Below are 23,676 nucleotides of genomic sequence, written 5' to 3'. Positions count from 1 at the left end.
CTAGTTCATAAATTTTTGTGAGGGGTAGTGATAAAGCGTGCCACGTACTGAGACCAGGCCCTGGTACCGAGTAGGGGTGGGATACATAGTGCTTTCTTAAAAAACAAAGCACGGGTGATGGTGTCTGTAGAGTTGGGGGCCTCTTGCCCTTTTATCTCAGTTCCCTAAGCTCTGAGACCCTGAAAAGTCTCTTAACAGACCAAATAGATTACAGCTCCTCATTTAAGATTGAGGAAGGATGTCTGGGAAGGGAGAAATGATGAGCGAGGTTAATTTTCCGTTCCCTGTTTTAGGTAGTCAGCTCTCAAACCGAGGTAATAGAATCATGGGTGAGGTGTAGTACAGATCCTGTCGTCCCCAGCTGTCTCTCTCACCAGTTGGGTGTATAATCTGAAATGTCCACTGTTTATTTAGGTGAAAACGTTATCTTTGTTAAAATATAGGTATTTTCTAGAAGAGGTGCAAGGCATTAGCCCAAGCTCTGCAGTCAGATGATCCAGGGGTAAATCCCAGCACTGCCAATTCTTAGCTTTGTGACCTTAGGCAAGTAACTTCACGTCTCTGTGTCTCAGTTCTGTCATCTCATGGGAATAGTAATAGGGTTTGTGGGGGAGTGAATGAGAGCATGCGTGGGACATAGTACTCAATAAAAGTTAGCTATTGTAAGGAGCTATTACTAACTGCTGAGAAGGAGGGGTGCATGGTGATATGATTCCACTGGGAACAAATTAAGTTACTTTCGCCTTACATGGGTGAATCTCCATAGGTTTATAAAATAGGCACTGTTTACCATTCCTATTTCACTGATGGAGGCAACTAAGTCTCAGAGAGATTAATTGAGCCTGAGTCACACAGCTCCATCAGGATGCCCTCAAGAAACAAGCCATCCTCCACACCCCCCGTCCGCTGCGGCCATGATAACCCTCTCGAATAATTTTTCTGCCTTCCCAAGAGAAGGTGAATGACTGTAGCTCTTGAAATCCACCCGTGCCCCCTCCTGAAGACGGTCTGTGATGGAGAGCTCCCAAATGCTGTCCAACTTGGAGGAAGACAGGGCCTTTGGGTTGGAGAGCAACTTGCAAAAGCAAGGTTGGATCCCAAACCCAGAAGCCATAGAGATTTTACACGTCAGCTCCTGTGGCGATGACTCAGCGTTTAGAGATGAAGAATCATCTCTGAGACTACGTAGGCGACTTATTTACAGATGATTGATCCCTTTGTGTGCTGTGGCCAAATCCACTTCTGGCCTCATGCCTGGTGATGTGGGGAAAATACCATGGCTGCTGTCTCTTGGGTACATTTCCATCTGCTGGGTGTTCTCTGGGCGCCTGGGGGAAGTGAGTTAACAGTCTGTCAATACTATGGATTTAGTGTCTTCATGTGGGCTCTGGTGTGAGAGGTTTTATAATGCGTCCTATCTTCCCACCCCCATCAGCTACAATTATGATCTCAAACCCAGAAGCCAGGCACAGAAGTCCTCTCTCTCCTCCAGCTCTAGATCTCTGATAGAATCAGAGAATCTTTATTTTATTCAGTATGCGGTTAAGGAGTACCTACTCTGTGCCCAGCACTGTCCAGGAATATGAGGGAAGTCTCCAAAAATTTAGTGTAATTCGGATGAAACTGAGCTCAGACAATAATAATTATAAAAATATCTCCTATTTGTTAAGCATTTGCTATGTGCCACCGACTACATTACAATTCATCCTCCCCAAAGACCTTGGGCGATGTGTCCTGTTGTTATTCTCATTCTGTTCAGTGAAAATAAAACACAGAGAGGTTAAGAAGCTTGCTCAGGATGGCACAGTGGCGCAAGTGGTGACACTGGATTTCAAACCCAAGTACAATCAATTCGTGCTATTCATTGTGACTATGTTCTATAAAGTCAGCATAAACACTGAATTAGTGAATACTGAACCATTGTTTCTAAGGGAGATGCAAGGTTAGGTTCCTTTTGTTGTCCCGTATCAGCTGCAGATGTCTGAATTAGGTGACTCAAATTCTGCACTGCTTTGGACATGTCAGCAAATGACCATGAAAGTGCCATAACTATTGATTTTGGACTTATAAGTAAATTTTAGCAGGCAGGCCAATTTACAAATTTGCAAATAATGAGGACTGGCAGTAGTCTCATTCCAGATCGTGTTTGTGCATTTCTTCACAATTGGTACTGTGATCAGCAGCCTCTACAATGGCCTCCAGTGATCCCCACCTCCTGGCCTTCGTGTCCTTGGTAATCCCCTTCCCTTGAGTATGTTCTGGACCTCGTGATTGATTTCTAATGAATAGAATGTGACTTAAGGTAATAAGATGTCATTTTTAAGATTCAGTTGCAAAAAGACTATAACTTTCATATTAGACACTCTATTATGCTTTCTTATTTACTGTGTGGGAAGCCAGATGCCATGGTATGAGCTGCCCTATAAAGAGGCCTACATAGCAAGGAACTGATAGAGCCAGCAAGGAAAGGAGGCTCTCAATACAGCAAGGAACCAGTTCCTGAACCACCACGTGAGTGAGCAGATGCTCCCCCAGTCAGGTTCAGATGAGCTGACAATCCTGACCAATTCATTAGTTGGAGCCTCGTATGAAACCTTAGGATGGAGGCAGCAAGGGGCACCTGGGTGGCTCAGTTGGTTAAGTGTCCGACTCTTGGTTTCAGCTCAGGTCATGATCTCACGGTTTGTGAGTTTGAGGGCTGTGTCAGGCTCTGCGCTCACTGCGCTGGAGTCTGCTTCAGATCCTTTGTCTCCCCCTTTCTGACCCTCCCTTGCTCACTCTCTCTCTCTAAAAAATAAATAAACATTAAAAAAAATTTTTTTTTAAAGAATGGAGGCAGCAAGCTAAGCCATGTGCAGATTCTTACCCTAAAGAAATTGTGAAATAATAAATATTTGTTGTTTTAAACCATTAAGTTTTGGGGTAATTTGTTACATAACAAAAAGTAATTAATGCAACTGCCTTCTTGTGAGCTGCATTTGTTATAGTGCATGGCATTACCTAGTATGAACCAAATTCTTTATATGCTCTATTGGTGTTTAATCTTCACAATGACCCAGCAAATTACTAATATTGTTCCCCTTTTATAGATAAAGCGAATATCCATCAGAGGTGTTGGGTAAATTGCCCAAGGTCACACAACTAGAGGTATAACAGGTTTTTAACTTCAGATCTGTTCAACCCCAAAGCCAAGCTGGACCTGACTTGGATAATACTGTGGAACTCAGATTGGAATGTAGACTTCCTGACTTCAAAGCCCATTTCTCCTCCCTGTTTGTCAAAAACAACAAAACAAAACAAAACACAAACGAACAAAAAAAAAAAAAACCACACAAAAAAACCCCAAAAAACAAAAACCACTAAGTCCATCCACCCACAGGCAAAAGAATGTTGAGATGAAACTGAGCAAGAGTGGGTGTGAACACCCATCCCCCAGCCTGGCCAAGGTGAAGAGATGTCCTGTGTCTCTACTCCTCCTTCCTAATCTGCACCTGCAGAAGAAGCCCTTTGAGCTAAGTCCTGTGTCGTTGTTATCCCTCACAGAATCTCCAAGTCAGGAATCTAGCTGTATTAGTCAGTGAGGGCGGCCATAACAAAATACCACAGACTGGACAGCTTAAACAACAGAAATTTATTTTCCCATGGCTCTGGAGACCAGAACTCTGAGCTTACGGCGCAGTCAGGTCAGTTTCTGGTGAGACCTCTCTTCCTGTCTTGTAGACAACCCCCTTCTCACTGTGTCCTCCCATGGTCTTTTCTCTGTGTAGGCATGGAGACAGTCTCCTACAAAGGCACCAATCCCATTGGATTAGGGCATCACCCTAATGATCTTGCTTAACCTTAATAACTTCCCTTTTAAAAGTCCTGTCTCGAAACACCATCACATTGGAGGTTAAGGCTTCAACTATGAATTTGGCAGGGGTCAGAGTCGGGGGTGGGGGCGGCACAATTCATTCTATAACACTAATCAACACTGTTTATTGACCATTATGTCCAAAGTCATGTGGAGGGTACTCATGCCATTCCCAGGGCATGAGCCTGAAACCTGGTGCTAAGGACCAAAAGGATATCCAGTTATCCAGTCAGCTCCTTGCTCCCAGCAATGTTGTCCTAACAGACACAGAAAGACTAGTGGCCCCTGCATGAGATGCCTGCCCTTCAGGTATATCAGTAAATGGTCCAGCAAGTCCAGCCTCTTCATTGCACAGATGAGGACCCTGAGGCTCAGAAAGATAAAACGACCTGTGCAAGGTCACAGAGCTGGTCAGTGGCAGGACCAGGACTGGGTCCAAGTATCCTAGCCCCTAGCTTCATGCTCCTTTACCTTGGCCAGGCTGGGGGATGGGTGTGCTGAGAAACCCTTAGAAGGAGAACAAATCCTTCCAGTCTCCTGATGGGAAGCAGTGTCTATGTGGAAGAATGTAGTGTGGGGGAGGGCAGTTATGTAAGGCATGGGGGGCAATATGGATACATGTGGGTGTTGGGAGTGTTTTGTGTGGGATGTGTGTGGGTTAGTGGGATATGTAGGAGTGTCTGGGGTTGTGGGGAATGTTTGTGGATGCAGTGGTTATGTAGTGGGGCTATGTGTGTCATGTGTACTAAGTGTGGGGGATGTTTCATATGTGTGTGTGTGTATGTGTGTGTGTGTCCTGTTGTGTGTGTGGATGTTGTTGGGCAGCACAGGTCAGCTCAGCTGGCACCTTTGTCTTCCGTATTATTCAGTATCTTCTCCTGGGCCCCCTTTTCCTATATAAAAGTCCCTCCTCCAGCCTGCTGGAATAGGGATTGGTAAACTTTTTCTGAAAAGGACCCGTTAGTAAATATTTTAAGCTCTGTGGACCATATGGTCTCTGTCACAACTACTCAACTCTGCCATTGTGGCTTGAAAGCATCCATAGAGAGTATGTAAACACAGGGCCTGGCTGTGTTCCAATATAACTTTATTTACAAACAGATGCCAGACTGAATTTGACCCAAGGGATGTAGTTTGCAGAACCCCTGGTTAGGGTGCTTCCTGTATCCCTGACAGTGACCCTCTCATAACTCACCCATCCTTTTTCTTACTTCACTTTGCCAAGTTCTCAGATTTTAAACCTAAGACTCCTCATATGTCCGTCAGCACCCCTTCCTCCTGGCCCCAGGCCTCCATGTCACTATCACCACCACCGCCACCATCTCTAGCACTGCCATTATCCTGCTCCTTTCCAAGCACTGCACCAGACAGACGTCTCACAGGCATTATCACATCTAATAACTTCCATAGCAATACCAAGAGGTAGGTAGTACTCCCCACCTAACATGTGAGTTGACGGGGGCTCAAAAAGCTAAGTAACTTGTCCCAGGTAACTGTGACTACTTCGTGATTTCGACCTGGCTCTCCTGATTTATAAAGCTCAAGCTCTTAACAAATTCTCTACTAGCTCCTAACTAGATGGTCTTAAGCTAGCACAATGAGAAAAGTCACCAAAGGGAAAAGAACAGAGTAATGTGTTGTATCTCTTGCTCCTAAATGTGGGCTTAGGGATCTAGAGCCATGGGCACTAGGCCAGGGGTCATGGGTAGGGCACACATCAAACACTCCTTTTGCACATTTTTGGCCCACCACCCTGAGATTTTGATTACATAGACATAGCGATCTGCATTTAGAATAGCACCCAAGGTGATTCTGGTGTAAATGTTCTGGGACCAGTGGGACCCACCACAACTTCTGAGATCCTACTGGAAAACCCTGCAATCAGACTTGATGTAACTAAGATGCCTTAGAATGCCCACCTCTGGGCTCTGGTCCTGCAGGTGACTCAGAGGTACCGCAGCTCTTGCTGACACAGTGCTGATGATGACCTAAGAATATGCTCCTTGGAAAGTGTGACTGCCTCGTGTGAAGTCTAGTCTGAGGAGAATGGGAGACAAGAGCCCTGCTTTTTTTTTTCCTTCTTTTTCCATTCCTGTGTCCTTCAGCCCAATTCCTGGCATGTCTATGCATACCAAATGAGTGAATTTATCAGAAACCTTTAATGTCTTAATGTGGACATTTCTAACCCCACTGGGGCTTTGAAGGGGAAAGAAAGGGGATCATCTGAATTTGAACCTTCTGTAATATCACTAATACAGATAAGTGATGACTCTATTTAGCATGAGAAAAATTGGCCTTTATGGGAATGTGGAGGTTAATGCAGATTCTGCACATGATTTTCTCTGTGTGGTGATCGGGCACCCCCACCTCTCCCTTTGCAGCACCGTCTTAGCGGAGGCAGTGAGGGCTCTATTTTGGAAGATGGTCCTGTCCTTTCAAGCAGACAACTTGCTTGCTTTTTGGTCAATCCTCAGTCATCTGCTCCAGACCTGTTCTTTCCAGAGGTGTCCCACTCTTCCCATGAATGAGAAATGAATGCGCCATTGCAGTCTTGCAGGTGCAATGTATCATTCTGAGCGTATGCCAGGCTCCTCAGCTCACACTCCAAGCATGCCATGAATGCTCGATTGGGACCAACCTGACTTCTCATCTGGTGGATACGGTTTACCCAGGGGTGGTGGAAAGTGAGTAATACTGTGTAGTTTCATGAAGATACTTGTTCTAATCAAATATTTCTAGGTCCAGTGTTCCAAATCTCCTTATGGTATGTGCTATGGGAAGAAATGGTGTGTGTGTGTGTGTGTGTGTGTGTGTGTGTAGAACAGATCGAGTTTATCTCGCCATCTGTTAGAATAACAGAAAACACAGCTGAGACAAAGACAGAAAACAGCTCAAGATATCCCATCTGTGACCCAGAATAACCTGTAGCTTAAGATATTTCATGTAATGACTTAAACCTCATCAGACCCTAGTACTTAGGAGCACAGCTGCTGGAATGAAACTTGGCGCCACTGCTCACTAGCTCTGTGACTTTGGATACCTTCCATAACCTTGGTAATTCTCCGTCTCCTCATCTATAAAATAAAAGTAATAAGTACTTCTCTCATTGGGTTGTTGCAAAGATGAAATGAAACACTATATGCAAAAGTGTTTACATGCCAGGTATGTAGTAGGTGCTCCATAAATGTTAGCTTTCTATTAATTAGGTTTTCATTCAAAATATGTATACAAAGAGTCTTTTATGCACCAAGCCCCTGACACCTCATGCCTAAAGGAGTCAGACAGGTAAAATGATATTTAGACAGTGATAAGTGCCATGGTACTGGGGAGTAGCAGGGTGCACACGCATTTTTTTCCCCAAACACTCCCTGAGCTGAATGAAGATTGAGGTGTGGGATGTAAGGACTGGCATGGGGGACCCGATGACTAGACAAATCCGGAATGAGAGGCATAGGGAGATTAGTGCTGACCTGATAGTGTTAAGGCAGAGTTTTTGAGGTGAGATCATGGTGGGGTTCTTTCAGGACCACACAGAATTCTGAGGCCCCCTCTTTTTCCCTCATATTAGTGAGTGAACACTGGGGGAGGGGTGGTTTTACAGGCAATTATTATTATCTTTGCTATAAAAGGTTGCTAGCTTGGGATCAATGGATGGGACGAAGAGGGCTTCTGATACTTCAGAATTTTTATGCAAAACAATGTACATGTATGCAGGGTGAAAGTACATAAATTTCATCCCATTCTCAAAGGGACCCAGGACAAGAAAAAGTTTGAGACTGCTTGTCTTCATGATTCATGAGAAGAGTAATGATACCAGTCCGTGTGATTGTATGTCTGGTGTCCTTGTGTACCTATGAACAGCACTCCCTTTTACCCTCCAAGCAGTCTAGACAGTTTTGAGTCCCCTAACTCACTTTTCCATCTGATACATGTCTACATCTGTTAGATGACCTGCAGCCCTGGATTGAGAAGAAGGGTCTAGAACTCTGTTCAAGTAGGATGTTGGGACCACTGGTTATACTGCTCACTAACTGCCTAGGCTAATGTCCTTAGGTATGACTGGACTGCAGAGACAGGAGTGACTCTACTTTAAAGATCATGGGTAAGTTTTTAGAAGATTCCTTCCAACATGCTGGAGAACATTCCCACTCTTTTCCATACATGCCCTTTCCCATACTTCCTCATTCCAGACTGATAATTTGACATTGAGCTTACTCAGGCAGTAGGCAGGATGGAACAAAACAACAAAGCACCTGGATAATCAACAAGATAGATGATCAGAGCTGACAGCCCCTAACACTGGGGACTTAGGTGGTGAAAATCCCCAATCTGTTTCCACTGAACCAAGCTTGAGAGATGTGTCTGCATGTCTGGGAGGCTTATCTACAATGGTGGCTGGAATATCCTTCCCTTTTGGGCACTTAAAATGCCTGAATTTTGCTTCCTTATCAGCAAAACAAACAGAGGTAAATGGAAAGTAAATGTCAAATAGCATAAAAAATGAACAGAATTAAATATAGATGAATGACCTTGTTTTAGAATGCCCACCTCTCAACTTTCTACCTCTTCCTTGTTTTCTCTCTTTGGTTTCCTTATGGTTCCTTTCTTTGCACAAGAAAGACTTAGGCTAATGACTTTGGGCTCATTTGGGTCTTCTAGCCTTTGCTAGCCAGAGAAGAAAAGTTAAGTTCAGGATAGAAGGATGGAAAGAAGAAAAGAGCAAGAGACTGAGAATCAAAGTGTCCATGGAAACAGATACTCCAAATTTGCTTCTCTTTGTTGTTTTTGGGGGGCTCAGGTTTGAAGATCTAAGGCCTTCAGCAAATCCTGTTACATTTGCTCCTTGGATTTAGTATCATAGGTAGAAACCCACTAGAGATAGGCTTCCCAAATGACTGCTATTGATCGTAAAAATTATTGAACATAACAAAACCTTATCCAATACAAAACGATCTGACCTTTTTAAGCCAAACCTTCTTATTAAGATACAATACCACATAGACATATACACATTCCTTTGGGATGGAAGAGGCCACAGTACCCCAACCTTTCCCCACATCACAGGGGATTGTGATGGTTCACATAGTTTAAAGCGCTGGGTGCTCTCTCCTCCAGAAGCCACCTAACCTAGCAGTGGGGATTGGATCTAGGGTGAGGTCTAGAGTTCCCAGCCCGAGATGGGACCCTCAAGCACCAGGAGAGCATCAGCATAGCATAAGCATGAAATGAAAGCAAGCATCATGGTGCCGTGGAAGCTCAACATCTCATCCTTAATGAAACCTACTAGTTTCACTACTGCACGTGCTGGCCTACTACCACCACTTGTCAGGCTATAAAACTTTAGACTTTACATGCATGCAAATCAAGCAACTTTAATGTGTTGCCTGTACTTGGTGACTCTCCCTGGGATGTTGGAAGCTCTAGTGAGTTGGTATGATAAGGTATTACGGATCTTGGAATCATAATTTAACATATACACCATACTGTGCCAAGGCCATGGTTCAGATTGAGTCTACCGGCATGGTTTTTATTGTTGTATTATTTTTCCCCTGATAGTATTTGTTGTTGTTGTTGTTGTTTGGATGGTCCCATTTTAAAACAGTAAGATTTCACATTGCAATCTGATTTCTGTTTTGGTTTATTTCTTTTCTCACAAGATCTAGCTTCCCTAGGTCCTCATTATCATCTGCCAAACAGGAACAGCCATTTGCTCTCTATTTGGCTCCTGTTTCTGCCTGGCACAGTTCTCTGTCCCTGCAAGCTTGTCACTCCACCACCTTGATTTGGAAGACCACGTTCTCCTCCTTGGTAAATTTGATGGCCCTTAAATCCATCTCTATAGTGTCCATCCACACTGAGGATGTCCAACTCTCCATCTAAGGGAAGACCTTCCCAAGGACCACCTCTTTCCTCTCCAGACAGATCTGTAATGGTGATTGCCACCTGCAGGGATTGGCATACCTTAGGCAGAATGTGATGACCTCCTCAGATTGAGAGAGGAGAGCCCATAACTCCCTTCAAATGAGGGTATGGTTTAAGAGCACCCCCCACCCCACTGTGAGTAAAGGGAAAGGGAAGCCTCACCTTTTACATCTCAAAAGTTGTCTCATCTAACCTTCTTATTCTATAAATGAGAAAACACAAGCCCTGTGATTATTCCAGGGTCCCACACCTAGTCAGTAGTAGATCCAGGGTGAAGATCCAGGTCTTCTGATCCATGGTCCGGACTATTTACCTTCTCCTTCATCTTTTGTCACCAATTTTGAGTGTGTTGTCCTGGGGCAAAGCCATGGCTGTGTCTGTTTCTCCCCTTCCTAGCCAGAGGCTCCTTCATTTGTTTTTACCCTCTGGGCTAGACTAGTCTGTAGTAATGAATTTCACAAGTACTGCAAGTGTGAGCTGCCTGGGGTTATGTCTTCTGGTTGAAGTCTCTAGCAGTCAATATTTTCCCAGGATGGTATCTCTCAGCAAGACTTAAGCCAATAAATGGTAAACAGGCAATCAACAAGTACTTATTACTCTCCTAATCTTTGTGTAGCTTTCTGAAGAAGTATTACATTTAATTCCTCTTAGAACAAGTGACCGACATCCCTGCCAAAGTTGCTTAAGTAAAGGGGAATTTATTGGCCCCAGAATGCAAGCATAAATATCAAGTCACAGGAAGGGCAGGGCCATAGCCAGGGCTCAGGAAAACTGGATGCAGACTCAGCAGTATGAGGCCTCCACTTGGTTCTCACATCCACTATGCCTTGGTGTTGGCCTCATTCTTTGCATGGTAGGACAATGTCCATGAACGTCGCCTGATTTTACCCTTTCTGCTCATACCACTGGAGAGAGAATGACTTTCATATTGTGGAAGTTTATGGAAATTCTCTGATTGGACCAATCAGCCATGGCATGGGTGGGGAGGGAGAGAGGTACTTACCCGGTGTGGACCAAACAGCTGTGACCTGGGCAACTTCAGTTATTTTAGGAGGACAGCTTCCTCTTATGGAAGGGAGCGAATGTGAAGAGGGCAGTCCCAATAAAGGAAGAAAGGAGGCCTAGAAAAGCTGTCTTAATCTGCTCACGCTGCCATAACAAAATACCATGGACTGGGTGGTTTAAACAACAGACATTTATTTCTTACAATTGTGGAGGCTAGAAGTCCAGGGTGCCAGAATGGTTGGATTCTGGTGAGATCTTTCTTCCTGGCTTGCAGATAGCCACCTTCTCACTGTGTCCTCACATGAGCTCTCTTTGGTGCATGAGCAAGGAGAGAGAGAGCACCAACTCTCTGCTATGTCTTATTCTAAGGACACTAATCCCATCATGAGGGCCCCAACCTAAGGACACTAATCTCATCACAAGGGCCCCAACCACATGACCTCATCTAACATTAATTGCCTCCTAAACTCCCTATCTCCAAATACTATTACATTGGGGGTTATGGTTTCAGCATACGAATTTGGGGGAGGGGAACACAAATATTCAGTCCATAACAGAGTAAACACTGCATCTAGCACATCTGCCCACAGGATATCACAATGAAATGGGCACTTAAGATCTAAATATAGAGGAGTGGTGATGAAAGACTGCATGTCACTGATGTGTTATTGATGTGTCACTGATTATTCAGAGGAAGCTGCCAAGAGGGCTGGTATTATAGAGGATGACACCACACATACTGGGCTTCCCAGAGTGGGTAGTGAGGTAGAAAGAACCTGAATTAAACACAATCCTTTCTCCAAGGAAGATGTCCAGATGGCCCACAGACATATGAAAAGATGCTCAATATCACTCATCATCAGGGAAATGCAGATCAAAACCATGATAAAATGCCACCTCACACCTGTCAGAATGGCTAAAATCAAAAACAAAAGAAACAACAAGTGTTGGGGAGAATGTGGAGAAAGGGGAGCCCTCTTGCACTGTTGGTGGGAATGCAAACTGGAGCAGCCACTGTGGAAAATGGTATAGAGAGTCCTCATTAAAAATAGAACTACCCTATGATCCAGTAATCCCACTACTGGTTATTTGCCAAAAGAATACAAAGCTACTAATTCAAAGGGATACATGCACCCCAATGTTTATTGCAGCATTATTTACAATAGCCAAGGTATGGAAGTAGCCCAAGTGTCCAATGACTGATAAATGGATAAAGAATATATGGAATATATATAAATATATATTCATAATGTGTATATATATGTACATATATTATGTGGAATATTACTCAGCCATAAAAAAGAATGAATTCTCAACTTTTGCAATGACATAGATGGAGCTAGAGTGTAATGCTAAGGGAAATAAGTCAGTCAGAGAAAGACAAATACCGTATGATTTCACTCATATGTGGAATTTAAGAAACAAAACAAATGAGCAAAGGAAAAAAAAGAGAGACAAATCAAGAAACACTCTTAACTATAGAGAACACACTGACGGTGTTGTATGGAAGTGTTGAATCAGTCTGTTGTACACCTGAAACTAATATAGCACTGTATGCTAACTACACTGGAATCAAAATTAAAACAAAAAACAAAAAACATGATCCTTTCTCCTAGAGTCTCAGTTTTACTCAAAATTGGGCGGGGGGAGGGGAGTCCATTAAAACCAAAACACAACACAGATACATTATGGAGGATAATACAAAACCTAGATGACCTTCAAAATAAAAGTACAATTTGAAAGATAAAGAAATTTGAGGGGCGCCTGGGTGGCTTCGTTGGTTAAGCGTCTGACTTCGGCTCAGGTCATGATCTCACAGTCCGTGAGTTCGAGCCCCGCGTCGGGCTCTGTGCTGACAGCTCAGAGCCTGGAGCCTGTTTCAGATTCTGTGTTTCCCTCTCTCTCTGCCCCTCCCCTGTTCATGCTCTGTCTCTCTCTGTCTCAAAGATAAATAAACGTTAAAAAAAATTAAAAAAAAAAAAAAAGATAAAGAAATTTGAGTTTTTGGGCCTGGAACTCCAGTCCTCTTCCCCACACAAATTCAAACCCTGCTGTCCTGATGAAACTTGGAGGAAGAAGTTTAAAAAGTCTGGAGGGTACCTGGAGTTCTTGAGCATTGCCTATCAAGAAGCTCTGTGGCCTTGGAATACTTGAGTAGCTCCCCTGGGCTAAAAGAGTTAGAGGTGGGAGGGGACAGATGAGACAGGCTGTAGAAGAAGGTCCCCAAACCCCCCTCTGGCAATAACACTCTGCAGATTTTGTTTTCTTTTACTTAGGGAAGCAGGATTGCACTCATGGTGCCACAAACCAGATGAAGTTTAATTAGCTTATGGTTCTTTACCCTCAGTTATGGGATTTCTAGACTGTCCTTGTGATTTGCATATCACCTTCAGTACTTTCCAGGTAAATGCTGCTTAAGTAATGCAAATGAGTAGAGCTATTTTACTAATTAGACTGCAGGGCACCAGGCCCCAAACAAACAAGAGAAGTGAGAGAGATAATGGGGATTCACTGGGATGAGGTCAATGGAGGTGGGAGGCCTGGGATAGCTGTTGGATACCCGTCTGCTGGGCAGTTTAGGCTAGAAAGAAATAGGTCCTGAATCCTGAAGATGATCTTCTCCCTGGGACAGCTCAGCAGCATCTAACTTTGTGGCAGGCATTTTGTTGTTGTTGTTGTTACCTGTTGCGATATATATATATATATATATATATTACTTACTTATCTTCATTGTTCTCTTTCTCCCCCCATCAGAATATAAACCACATGAGGGCAGTCATTTTTTTTTTTTTAATCTTTGCTTACTAATAGATTCCCAGACCTGGCACATAATGGGCACTTAATACATATTTGTTGAATGAATGAACTTAGTCATTTGAATATCACGTCTACAGTTTTTTGCCAATATTTTTATTTTAATTGGCTCACCTTTTAAACTCAAATGAATTTCCTTACAAGGAAACTTTATAGCACTCTTATTAATGGAAAACCAGTATTTCTTTCTATAAATAAAAGTTATGCCTCAACACATTTATAAGAAATACATAGCTATTAGATAACAGAAGTTTATTTCTAGAGCACTCAAGCTCAATTTAGTACCAATGGCATTAAAATGACATTTTGGGGAACATTGCATTAATGTCCATATTCCCTGAGGTTTTGTAGTAGATGGTCTTGTCTATAACCACTCATTAGCAGCAAATTGTCTCAGTTTACACATTGTTCTGACAAAAATCTTCTGGCACAAAATGGATATCTTATAATGTAATTCAAATCTGGCATCAACTACCTGGAGTTAGTGCAAACCCTACAAGTTAAGAGAAATGTCTTTCACAAGATTGCTTCCACTTCAGATACCAGTCACAAGTCTCAGGGAATACCCACACTTCTGACTTCTATAAATTTTGGGGTTCCTGTGACCCCCTCAGTTTCAATAATTAGCTAGCACAACACATAGAACTCACTGAAAATGCCATACCTATGATTATAGTTTTATTATAAAGGATACAAACTCAGGAACAGCCAAGAGATGCATACGGCAAGATCTGGGGTTATGGTGGACACAGCTTCTATGGCTTCTCTTCATGGGATCTAGACACACCACCCTCCCATCATATCAATTTGCTCGCCAAATTAGGAAGGTCCTCTGAGCCTTGGTGTCCAGAGTTTTTATTGGGGTTTCATTATCTAGGCATCATTGGTCATGTGATTGAACTCAATGTCCAGCACCTTCCTCACTGGGGGTTGGACTGGCCCAAAGTTTTAACCCTCTAATCATGTGGTTGGTCTTTCTGGTGGCCAACTCTCATTGCAAAACTATCTAGGGCCCACCAAGGGTAGATTCATTAGCATAACAAAGACACTCTTGTCACTAAGAAATTCTAAGGTTTTTGAAGCTTTGTGCCAGGAACTGGGGACAAAGACCAGATATATATTTTTATTATATCATGCACATATGCACAGATGAGTCACAAATTTATTGCTTCAGCTCATATACCTCCTCTGAAATTAAGACCCTCAGATTCAACCACTATCTGGGTAGCTTTTTTAGGAGATACCATGGTACCTCTAATTCATCAATGTCTGCAAATAAACCCCTATCCTCGTCCCACCACCCCATCCAACAGATTCTTCTTCCTCTTGTATTTCTTCTTAGTAAATGTCATCACATCACCATCCACCCAGCCGCCCAAATCTGAAACCTGGGTTGTACCCTTCCATAACCCTGCCACTTATCACACAGTGTGATAATTTCCTATTTGTGTCTCTTGCCCACTAGCTTGTGACAGCAGTAATTGTATCTATCTTATTCACTTGTATGTCTTTGCACCTGGCACATAGTTGAAACTCCATAAATATATACTGATTTAATGGGTGAAATGGTTCAAAATTAGAGCATTTCAAAATAAAACTTCTGAATAATTACTTTCTGAACCAGTAATTACCAACTTTCCTATAGATGATGCTCTGGTATAATCTAATTTTGAGAATTAAATAACTTATATATGCTCATAATACTTGGCTTACAAGTATCTTCATTCATACATTCATTATATATTTATTGAATATCTGCTAATGTCACAACAGTGCTCTGGTTTCTGGGGCTGGAGATGAGTGGTGACCCAGTCAGTCTACTGGGAGAATCATATATATGAATACAATTGTAGTAAAATATCATAGGTCCTTTTAAAAAACATATGACCATGGGGGGCACCTGAGTGGCTCAGTTAAGTGTCCAACTCTTGATTTTGGCTCAGGTCATGATCTCACAGTGTGGTATTGAGCCCTGCATTGGGCTCCGTGCTGACAGTGCAGAGCCTTCTTGGGATTCTCACTCTCTCTCTCTCTCTGCCTCTCTCCCACTTGTGTGTGCTCACTTTTTCTTTCTCTCTGTCTCTCTCTCTCTCTCTCTCAAAGTTAATGAATAAATTTTAAAAGAAAATATGAGCAAAGTCCTATCGAAATACTAAGTGTGGTAGATTGGATTATTGTACCTTTCTATAAAGAATTATACACCCATGCTCTCTGCCACATACTTCTTAGTGACTGTCACAAGAGTAGGCAGAGCATATATTCCCATCCCATTCACTTGGGACTTGACTATGTGACCTGCTTTGACCAATTAATTTAGGCAGAAGTAAAGTGACAATGAGCCGGTTCTGAACAAATACTTTAAGTGGCATAGCAAATTTCTGTCAGACACCTCAGACTTTTTCCTTTGACCATAAGGCCATGTCTCAGGTAGTCATTGGTCTCTCAGCCTGAGTTATAGACACAGATTTAAACAAACCATAGAACAGATTTAAACAAACCATGGAGTGGAGTTCAGCCTAGTGTTGCTGAGCCAAGCCAATTCACAGGCAACCTACATTCCCATGAACACAAAACAGAGTCTTGTTGTAAGTCAATGAGATGCAAGGAGTTGGATATTTGTTACACAGCATTATCACTGCAGAAATCTGACTGATACACTGAGTCTCCATCTAACTACTTTAGTGGGGTATGAGACCAAGGAAAAGGCTACATGGCTGTGGCTATTTCCCAGGACACAAAATGCCCCAAATTCTCTGCTGTTTTCAGACTATTAAAGAAAAAGTCATTACAGTGAACTCAGTGCTTTATTCCCTGCACCGTGAAGATTGGGATCCAGACATGGCAAGAAATATAAACATGGGGCTCCCTAAAAGCATGTGAACTATTCATACTTGAAAATTTACTTTATATTTACAGATATTTTCCCCACACCTCAAATTTTCATAATGCAAACTAAATGCAGTGGCATTGATCAAGTAGAGTACATAATTTTACCTGTGCAGAACATTAGAGTTCTGATATAATCCCAGAGAAACCTGCACCACTTGGATGAGAAAAGCTAGTCTCCCCAGGCAGGGAAGCACATTGCTACCTGTCAGCGTGCTGAGTTTCTCAGTATGGGTTGTTGTCCATTTGTAGTTGCAAATTCTGTCACAACCTCTTTCATTTGTGTTAACAATGTACAGCAAAGTTGATAAAATTGTGTAAAAGAAACTCTTTAACTCCTAATCTCTTTTTCTCCAATGCTACAACTGGCTCATTGGTTTGTTTTCAGTGGGAAGCAATCAAAAATCACGGTTACAAAAAAAGCCCTATGAATTAGAGTTCTTTGAATTAGACTTTGAATCCAGGCCCCATTAAGATTAGTATAAAAATGACTTAAGCTCTCAGGGGCACCTGGCTGGCTCAGTTGGTTGAGCATCTGACTCCTGATTTATGCTCAGGTCATGACCTCACAGCTTTGTGGGTTTGACACCCCACATTGGGCTCTGCACTGACAGTGTAGAGCCTGCTTGAGATTCTCTCTCCTCTCTCTCTCTGACCCTCCCCCACTTCCACTGTCTCTATCTCAAAATAAACTTAAAAAAAAATGACTTAAGATCTCAGCTTCAATTTCTTCATTTGTAAAATGAGGATAATAATAATGCTTATCTCATAGGATTATGAAAAGTCAATGAAGTAATCTTGTGAGGCCTTAGTACAATGTCTAGCACACAGTAAGTGGTCAATAAATGATGGAAATTATTATAAGGTGAATTTTGTTAGTGTAACTTTTTTTAGGGAACCAGCTATTCATTATAGAAAGACAGGCTGCATCATGGCATTTAATTTGACCTTTTTACTATTGGGAAAAAAAAAACCAACACAGGACCTAAATCTTGATTAACTTATACGCTATGTTTATAAACAGCTAATCTTTCTCCACTTTGGTTCTCTGAGAGGAGTAGGGTCAATGGCACAGAAAATGTAGACTTGCAAAATAAATGCTTCCAGAACCTCAGTTTGGTTGAGATCAAATAGACTGGCCTCTCTGGTAATGAACTGTGGGCAAGTTTTCAGGCAAATATGTAGCACACTTGGATCCTTCCACACACACACTGGAGTGACAGCAGTGTGCTGTGGAGCAGCCAAGGTGAAATGTTTCTCCAGTGAATTTGCCAGGAAGATAAGAAGCACATTCCAACAGCCAATGCATTGCCCAAATGGCGGGTCACCTCATTCTCAGATCTACTCCTTTCCTGACTGCAGAGAATACCAGGGTGGACAGCCTTGGGTTTATGGAAAACGTGATTGACAGAGAAAGTTAATTCTCTTCAGGAACTGCAAGTTGATAATGGTTCTAATTTATGAGAAAGAATTTGTCATAAGACATATTTGATGGTTTACCTTGAAAGGTCTTGCAGTGTGTGTGTGTGTGTGTGTGTGTGCGCGCATGGTGTGTCCCCACACATGGGCAGGTACCTCTTGTTTGAAATGAGCAGTCAATTGTAACTTACAAATTATAGGAGACTTCCATTTGAAATATATCTCAAGTTCCTCCCCTGAAGAAATATAATATTTCACCCCTTTACCCAAGCATTCTGTGTCCAAGTCCTTTTACATCCTCCCAGCCACTTCAGAATATACCGAACTCAGAGGTGAAGCTAGAGCAGTTTGCAAATTTATTTTCTGTACTACAGAGCTTGGAACTTGATCTTGTTCAAAATATATACACACACTCTCTCAAGTTCACTCAGAAAAGAAACAATTAGTTAAATGTGTAATCAGAGAGCAAAGATCAATATGACTCACATGAAAAATTAATGAAGGGTCACAGAGTAAAAATCCACCTTATTTTATTTTTTTAAAAGAAAGTATAAGACCTTTCACCTCTCTGAGGAAAAAGAAACAATAGGGGAGATAAAATATATGGGGTTTATTGTTGTTTGTTTTTTGTATTCTGCTTTTAAAATGTGTGGGTTAGAGTGTTTCGTCTGTTTTGGAAATTTGGGAGCCATCATCTCTTCAAATATTTTTTCTTTACGATTTTCTCTTCTTTATTTCTGAGATTCCAACTGCACTTGTGTTAGTTAAGTTTACACCTTTCCACAGGTCTTTGATATTGTTATTTTTTTCAGTTTTTCTCTCTGCTTTAATTGAATAATTTCTATTGACTCACTTACAGGCCACTAATCCTTTGTTATGCTTTGTGTAGTCTACTGTTAAACCCATCCGATAGTTCACATATATATATATATATATATTACATATTACACATTACACATTACACATTACACACACATATATATTACATATATATATTACATATATATATTTCAGTTACACAATTTCTATTTGGTTCTTTTGTATATTTTTCATTTATATGATAAAATTCTCCATCTCTAACAGCATTTAAACCTTTCTTCTGAATTCATTCATAGTTATAGTAATTATAAATAAGTTCTTTTCTGAAAATTTCATCATATGAATCACCTGTGGGTCTGAGTCTACTGATATTCAGGTTTTATGTCTCTTTACTATGGGTCACATATTCCTGCTTCTTCAAAATAATGTTTTTAAGTTTATTTATCTTGAGACAGTGAGAGCAGGGGAAGGGCAGAGAGAGAGGGAGAGAGAAAGAATACCAAGCAGGCCCTGTGCTGTCAGCACAGAGCTGGATGCAGGACTCAAACTCGCAAACTGGGGAGATCATTACCTGAGCGGAAATCAAGAGTTGGATGCCTAACCCACTGAACCACCCAAGTGCCCCTTCTGCTGCTTCACGTCATAATTTTTTATTATATTTCAGACACAGTGTGTAAAAGACCAGCAGAGATTGAAGGAGATTGTCACGGATTCCAGAAAGGACTCACCCTTTTGTTTGACATGCAGCTATTATTAGGGGCCAAACTCATCAAGCTAATTAGCAGTTGAGCTGAATAGGGCCTGCATGGCCAGCAGAATTAGTTTCCTTTATCCTCTGGTTTAAAGGTCTTAAGGGAGATCAGGCCCCTCCCTTCAGCAGGGTTTTGGGACTTAAGCACCACAAGACTTGGCCATCTCTCTGTGTTTTCCATACCTGTTCCAGGCTTTCTGATGATTTCATTTATTGAATAAAATGCCTGTGGGGGAAATTGGTAGGTGGGGAGGGCTAACTCTGACTTTGCGACTCTTCCAGATTCTAATCTTCCATGCCAGCCTATGCAGGGCCTTTAAAAGCTTGGCTGATTTCTCCTTGTTCCCACTAAACTGTTCTGCCCTCAGGAGGCTTGCTTCTCCCCCAGACTCTGCAGCTTATAGAGATTAATATGGTCTCTGGTCTGTGCTATCTAAAAAAGCTCAGCTCCCTCTTTTGTTATTTGTTTGTTTACATGTTTTTCTGTTGTTGTTAGGGAGTGATGGTCTTTTATGGATCTTTATATCCTCATAGTTGTAGTCTTAAATTTGATTCTATGAGTTAAATAGTAGATTCCTTCAACAACCCATTTTATTTTTGAAATAAAGTAATTGGGGCACCCGGGTGGCTCGATAGGTTTAAGTGTCCAACTTCAGTTCAGGTCATGATCTCACGGTTCTTGGGCTCAAGCCCCTCATCAGACTCTGTGCTGACAGCTCAGAGCCTGGAACCTGCTTCAGATTCCCGTGTCTCCTTCTCTTTCTGCTCCTCCCATGCTCACACTCTGTCTTTCTCTCTCAAAAACAAACATTAAAAAAATTTTTAATAAAAAATTAAGAAAATAAAAAATAATAAAATAAGGTGATTAATGATTTATGAAAACATAATCTGCTTGCAGATGATTTTTCACATCTATAGCACTCAAAGCCACTAGCCTTCAAGACTGGACTTCACTGCCTCCATGAAAGATTGAGATAGGGATTATATGAACAATCTAATTTATAGGAGGGAAATCAAGGGCAACTAATATTTATTAAGTGCTAGGTTTTAGTATGTCCCCAATAGCTCTTCTTGGTTCTTTAGTAATCACTTTATATTTTAAAGTCAAAAATGTTTATAGGGCATTTACACTGAGGTGAAGGGAATCGGTAGAGATGAAGGTTGTGCGGGAACCATGAGGTCAAGATCCCAGCCAGGGAATGTAAACAGAGATGAGGAATAGGTCTTTCTGAGGGAGGAGGGGAGCTGAGCAGCTAAGGTTTTGGACTTGGGAATGAATTCACATGTTCCTGATTTAGTGTGTACCAGGAACCAGGAGGGGAGGCATCTGAACCCCCATGCGTGGGCGGTCAATGCTCATGCTTAGTTTTCTGTTCAAAAATAGGACCCTCATGGGGTGCCTGGGTGGCTCAGTCGGTTGAGCGTCCAACTTCAGCTTGGGTCATGATCTCACAGCTCATGAGTTCAAGCCCCTCATCAGGCTCTGTGCTGACAGCTCGGAGCCTGGAACCTGCTTCAGATTCTGTGTCTCCCTCTCTCTCTCTGCCCCTCCCCTACTTGCACTCTGTCTCTCTCTTTCAAAAAATAAATAAACATTAAAAAATTTAAAAAAAAATAAGAAAATAAAAATTCAATCATGAATTTCAATCATTTTTTTATTTTCAATCAAGAAAATAAAAAAAATAAGAAAATAAAAAAATAGGGCCCTTAGGGACCAACCACCAGGGTGGGAATCTCGAACACAGGGCAATCTCACAAATGTGGAAGAGCAGCTCTGAATTTCTCACTATGCTATGGACATTTCAGTTACTTTCCCTGCTCTGTTTCCTAGGAATGCTTTTGTTTGTCATGGAAACAATGGCACCACATGGCAGTATCCTAAGGTAAAGGGCTAGATTCAATGCTTTTAATGCAGCTGGGGCACAACTGATGAAATTGTGGGTAAGCCACATTACTCTCTGTGGGAAATGGCACATTTTGAACAATGTTCTCCCAAAGTCACAGTGATGCCTGCTGAAAAGAAAATGAGCAGTTCCTCCCTGTTCTTGTCACTTAGCCCTTATTTCCACTCCGCACAATTCCACCTGCCATGTTTCCTTTCCTCTCCTCTCCTCTTTCCTCCCTCACTTCCTAACCCCTCCCATTTCCTTCTCTTCCCTTTCTTTGGTTTTCTTATCTCTTCTATTCTCTTCTCTCCCTAAAATCATCAGTTCTGTTGGTTTCACTAATAATATTCCTTTATTACTAACTGGGGGTGATCAGTGCTATCATCACCCTTTTATGCTTTCACATAGTGCGCTTACATTTTCCAAAACCCTTTCATATGTAATAATAATGATAATGATAATGATAATGATAAAGATGATACCTAATACTTATATAGTGCTAACTTTTGCTGGTTGCTATTATAAGTGCCTTACATGTATTAAGTCATTAAAGCCTAATAAAAGCCCTTTGAAACAGGTATTATTTTTATCCTCATTTTGCAGATGAAGAAATTAGAGCACAGAGAAATAATATGCTCATTCAATTTACCAGTAGTAGAATTGTGGTTTTAACCCAGGGTATATGCCTTCAAGCACTGTCCTAAATCATCTCTCATTTAAATTATCTTATTTAATTTTTGTCGTAAGCCCATGAGATCTTTAGGGAAGATGCTATTCTTCTTATTTTAGAGATGAAGAAACTGAGGCTAGAACTGGTCAGAACACTCTGAAAAATGGACTTGTACTAATTCTTTGAGAAGGATAGATCTTCTTCAGTCTTGGTGTGGCAGGAAAATGTGTGTGTGTGTGTGTGTGTGTGTGTGTTACCTTAGAGCATTAGATGTTTAGAAAACGTCCCTCCCTTATATGTTTATTTCAGGCCAAGGGTGCTTGGGTGGCTCAGTCGGTTAAGTATCCAACTTCAGCTCAGGTCATGATCTCACAGCTCATGAGTTTGAGCCCTGTGTCGAGTTCTGTGCTGACAGCTATGAGCCTGGAGCCTGCTTTGGATTCTGTCTCCCTCTCCCCCTGCCCCTCCCCCACTCACATTTCATCTCTGTCTCTCTCAAAAATAAACAATAAAAAATTTTTTTTAAATATGTGTATTTCAGACCAAATGTATCAATTGGGATACTTTGGGCTGAAAATAATAGAAAACTTAGCTAGCAATAACTAAAACCATAGGTAGATGTATTTCTTACTAACAGAAGAGCAGAAGCCTCAGGGATGGTCAGTAACTCAGCGAGGTCATTAGAACTCAAGACTTTCTATTCTACCGTCCTCAGAATTTTAGTTTTTCAGCCTCATCCTGGAGGCCTCGTGATTGCAAAGTAGCTGCCTCAGCACTAGGAATCACATTTTCTCCTGACTACATACAAAGGCAGAAACAAAGGCAGACAAGTTGCTGAGAAAGTGCTTCATGTGTGTCTCTTTTTTATCAGAGAAGAAAATATTTCTCAGCATACTTCCCCTTTTATTTCATAGACCAGTACTCAATCAAGTGGTCACCTAAGACCACAAACAAAGGCTGGCAAAGGGACTATTTGATAAGAGGAGGCTGACTTTGCCATGATTGAATTAGCAAACGCAATCACAATTCATCTCTCAGGGCTGCATACTTAGAAACCCAAACAAAATCAGGGTTCTGTTGGTGGCATATTGTGTGCCTAGTAATTTACTTTAAACTACTTCAGTATAAGTGGTGTGATGGGTATGTGTGCAAGTTAATGCCAATTAACACTCTAAAATGAGTGGTTAATTAGTATATGAAGAGTCCTTATCTGAATCCATACCTTTGGTTTGTTGATTAGCATAAGGAATGTGAGGAATAAGTTTTTATTGGTGAAATGAGCTGTGTTTAAGATCAGTTAGGACTGGGTAGCGGAAGGCACTGCTGGTGCATGAATGAGGTAGAGGAACGTGGCACACTCAGCTGTCAGTACCAGAGTGGAAGTTCGGGAGCTCTGTGGCCCTGTGTCTTCCCACGGAGGACCCTACCACCTGGCCTGGTGGTGAGGCCTCCCATTATGCTTGAAGGAAATCTGTTTCGCAGGAAGCTGCTCTTGTAAAGGGTGTGCGAGGCAACCTGCAGGCAGGGTGAGGAGGAGTCTCTTCCAAGACACAGTACTTGTCTGCCTGCTTGCTAATAAGTACCTGTATGCTTGGTGAATGTTTCCTGAGACTTGCTTCCTCTTCAGGATGCCATCTTGGATCAAGGTGGC

The sequence above is a fragment of the Panthera uncia genome (assembly GCF_023721935.1).
Source record: "Panthera uncia isolate 11264 chromosome A1 unlocalized genomic scaffold, Puncia_PCG_1.0 HiC_scaffold_17, whole genome shotgun sequence".
NCBI lineage: Eukaryota > Metazoa > Chordata > Mammalia > Carnivora > Felidae > Panthera > Panthera uncia.
Note: the sequence above shows the minus strand (reverse complement) of the source record.